Here is a 4,725-nt window from a genome sequence, read left to right as displayed (position 1 = left end):
AGAGTCAGTGCTGCAAGGGATTGTGGGTATTTGTTCTGTTGTGTTTATGTTCTGTTACGGTGCAGTGTTCTCCCAAAATGTGTAATTCTTGTTTGGTGTGGGTTCACAGTGTGGCGCATATTTGTAACAGTGTTAAAGTTGTTTATACGGCCACCCTCAGTGTGACCTGTATGGCTGTTGACCAAGTATGCGTTGCATTCACTTGTGTGTGTGTATAAGCCGCATATATTATGTGACTGTTTGTGTGGAAGAAAAGCGGACGTGGCGACAGGTTGTAGAGAACGCCAAAGGCAGTGCCTTTAAGGCCCACCCCCATTATTGTTGCCCGGGATGAAATTCGGGAGGGACACTGAACGTCGGGAGTCTCCTGGGAAAATCGGGAGGGTTGGCAAGTAAGAGTATTAGCGGTGAATGCGGTGTTACAGCAGCAGGCCAGCTCTAATGTTAATTTGATATTGCCTCAAGGGCCGAGTCAAATTACACGGCGGGCCAGAGTTTGACACCCATGATCTAAATGCTGAAGACTACACAATTAAAATGTGCTCTAAATGTTCCCCGTTTAAAATCAAGACCAAACATTTTTTTTCAACACTTTTTCTTGATCCTTAATTAGCATAATCTATTTGTCATCCATTCAAAATATAATTTAATGCACATTGCGGATGAATTACTGAGAAATAAAGCTGACACATTTGCACAAGACGGTCGTTGGGAACGCTAAGCTAAGAGAAAGACGGGGAATTCCGCCCTCACTCAACAGCTGAGTGACAAAGTGTGTAATTGGACAGAAGATAGTTATGCCAATTAAGCAAGCGTGTGCTGCAATTTCATCCCTTTGAATGCTTGAACGGGGAAGTCCAGACAATGTGATGTGTGTTACTGGAATGGTCCAACTTGGATGATTTATTGTTTTAACTGGACTTTAGGTGCCCTAACTGGACAATTCCACAAACTGCACATTGATGTTGAAATCACACTTTAGATCGACTGAAAACTGTAATGGTATATATATATGATCTGCCGTTTCTGGTCTTTTTTTCCTCTGTCCCCCTCTCTCTTGTGGAGGGGTGGCGGGGGGTGGGGGGTAGGGTGAAGTACTGGCTGTCTAGAGTTGGGACCCAGGATGGACCGCTCAGCCGGAGTCAGGACCCAGGATGGACAGCTCGTCCAGAGTCGGGACCCAGGATGGACCGCTCGCCCAGAGTCAATACCCAGGATGGACCGCTCATCCTGTGTCAGGACCCAGGATGGACCGCTCGTCCGGAGTCAATACCCAGGATGGACCGCTCGTCCGGAGTTAATACCCAGGATGGACCGCTCGTCCAGAGTCAGGACCCAGGATGGACCGCTCGTCCGGAGTCAATACCCAGGATGGACCGCTCATCCTGTGTCAGGACCCAGGATGGACCGCTCGTCCGGAGTCAATACCCAGGATGGACCGCTCGTCCGGAGTTAATACCCAGGATGGACCGCTCGTCCAGAGTCAATACCCAGGATGGACCGCTCATCCTGTGTCAGGACCCAGGATGGACCGCTCGTCCGGAGTTAATACCCAGGATGGACCGCTCATCCAGAGTCAATACCCAGGATGGACCGCTCGCCCAGAGTCAATACCCAGGATGGACCGCTCATCCAGAGTCAGGACCCAGGATGGACCGCTCGTCCGGAGTCAATACCCAGGATGGACCGCTCGTCCAGAGTCAATACCCAGGATGGATCGCTCGTCCAGAGTCAATACCCAGGATAGACCGCTCAGCCAGAGTCAGGACCCAGGATGGACCGCTCGTCCAGAGTCAATACCCAGGATGGACCGCTCATCCAGAGTCAATACCCAGGATGGACCGCTCGTCCGGAGTCAATACCCAGGATGGACCGCTCGTCCGGAGTTAATACCCAGGATGGACCGCTCGCCCAGAGTCAATACCCAGGATGGACCGCTCATCCAGAGTCAGGACCCAGGATGGACCGCTCGTCCAGAGTCAATACCCAGGATGGACCGCTCGTCCAGAGTCAATACCCAGGATGGACCGCTCATCCAGAGTCAATACCCAGGATGGATCGCTCGTCCAGAGTCAATACCCAGGATGGACCGCTCAGCCAGAGTCAGGACCCAGGATGGACCGCTCGTCCGGAGTCAATACCCAGGATGAACCGCTCATCCAGAGTCAGGACCCAGGATGGACCGCTCGTCCAGAGTCAATACCCAGGATGGACCGCTTGGCCAGAGTCAGGAACCAAGATGGACCGTTCGTCCGGAGTCAATACCCAGGATGGACCGCTCATCCACAGTCAGGACCCAGGGTGGACCGCTCATTCAGAGTCAATACCCAGGATGGACCGCTTGGCCAGAGTCAGGACCCAAGATGGACCGTTCGTCCGGAGTCAATACCCAGGATGGACTGCTCATCCACAGTCAGGACCCAGGGTGGACCGCTCATCCAGAGTCAATACCCAGGATGGACCGCTCGTCCAGAGTCAATACCCAGGATGGACCGCTCATCCAGAGTCAGGACCCAGGATGGACCGCTCATCCAGAGTCAGGACCCAGGATGGACCGCTCGTCCAGAGTCAGGACCCAGGATGGACCGCTCGTCCAGAGTCAATACCCAGGATGGACCGCTTGGCCAGAGTCAGGACCCAAGATGGACCGTTCGTCCGGAGTCAATACCCAGGATGGACCGCTCATCCACAGTCAGGACCCAGGGTGGACCGCTCATCCAGAGTCAGGACCGCTCGCCTGCGTATCGGTTGGGGACCTCTCTGCGCTGCTGATCAGTCTCCGCTTGGGATGGTCTCCTGCTGGCTCCACTTTGGACAGGACTCTCGCTACTGTGTTGGATCCATTTTGGACTGGACTCTCACGGTTGTGTTGGATCCATTATTGATTGAACTTTCACAATATCATGTTAGACCCGCTCGACATCCATTGCTTTTGGTCCCCTGGTGGCAGCGGCGGCGGCGATGACCAAGAAGAACACCGAGTTGGAATATAATTACAACACTTTGTACATATTTATATACATAATTATATAACATTTACATATTTATATAATATGTAAATACAAATCCCATTCACAGACAGAGTCCCATTGCTTTTATGAGCGGTCGAGCGAGTCAAAAGCCGGAAAAAAAATAAATAAATATATATATATATATATATTTTTTTTAAATGTTTTTTATTTTTATTTTATTTTATTTTATTTGTGGCGGCCGTAATTCTTTCGTGGCAGGCCGCCACTAATAAATGAATGTGTGGGAAACCCTGTACTCTCTATCTATTCCTACCATATATCACTTCAATTTGTTTTCACCCATCCATTTTCTACCACTTGTACCTTTTGGGGTGGTGAGAATTTGTTTTCATTTTAAAAAAAAGTGTATTTTTTTTAAATCAAGAAAAAAACATATTTTGAAGGTGTGGCAGCATTCATGTTGTTGTGGCGTTGCGCCTCGATCGTTTACCTGTAGGGGAAACCCCGGACTTGGAAATGTGTGACACACCAATGGATGACACCTGCGACCTTCACAACGAACATTACCCATAATGCTCATTCAGGATTTTTTTTGGGCAACACTAGGCCCTTAAAAACAAGATTGTACACGCATCACTTAAGGAACTACTTGGCGGATTGAAAGCCAATGGACACCCGGAGTTACTTTCAATGGCCAGAACCCTTCTTGCAACCCCAAGAGAACTCAGGTCGATTGTAGCATGAGAAAAGGAGTATGTCCACTGTGGTTTAAAGGCCTACTGAAAGCCACTACTAGCCACCACGCAGTCTGATAGTTTATATATCAATGATGAAATATTAACATTGCAACACATGCCAATACGGCCTTTTTAGTTTACTAAATTACAATTTTAAATTTCCCGGGAGTTTCATCTTGGAAACGTCGTGTAATGATGACGTGTACGCAAGACGTCACGGGTTTTTAGGAAGTATGAGCGCTGCACACACACACAGCTAAAAGTCGTCTGCTTTAACGGCATAATTACACAGTATTTTGGACATCTGTGTTGCTGAATCTTTTGCAATTTGTTCAATTAATATTGGAGAAGTCACAGTAGAAAGATGGAGTTGGGAAGCTTTAGCCTTTAGCCACACAAACACACGGTGATTCATTGTTTAAAATTCCTGGAGGTGAAACGTTACTATGGATCAGAGCGCGTTCAAAGCGAACATGAATCAAGACGGAATGTCAACCAGCAGGTTTCGGTGAGAAAATTGTGGTTAAAAAGTCGCTTCTTACCGGAGAAAAGCTGAGCTTGGTCCGTCCATGCAGCTGCCGTCGACTCCCCTGAGACACTGTGCGTCAAGACACCAGTGGAGACACCCTTCCGACTATCAGGTACTATTAAACTCACTAAAACACTAGCAACACAATAGAAAGATAAGGGATTTCCCAGAATTATCCTACTAAATGTCTCTAAAAACATCAGAATCCGTCCCAATCACATTTTTTTTGTAACTTTTTTTTTTTCTTTTAGTCCGTCTCTATCAATATCCTCAAATAGGAATCTTTCATCCTCACTCAAATTAATGGGGAAATTGTCGTTTTCTCGGTCCGAATAGCACTTTTTGTTGGAGGCTCCCATTAAAATCAATGTGAATATGTGAGGAGCCATCAAACATGTGACGTCATCGTCTGCGACTTCCGGTAGAGGCAGGGCTTTTCTCTTAGCACCGAAAGTTGCCAACTTTATCGTGGATGTTCTCTATTAAA

Source organism: Nerophis ophidion, linkage group LG14 (genome assembly GCF_033978795.1).
Source record: "Nerophis ophidion isolate RoL-2023_Sa linkage group LG14, RoL_Noph_v1.0, whole genome shotgun sequence".
Taxonomy (NCBI): domain Eukaryota; kingdom Metazoa; phylum Chordata; class Actinopteri; order Syngnathiformes; family Syngnathidae; genus Nerophis; species Nerophis ophidion.
The sequence above is the reverse complement of the archived record's forward strand: the minus strand, read 5'-3'. Positions refer to the sequence as shown.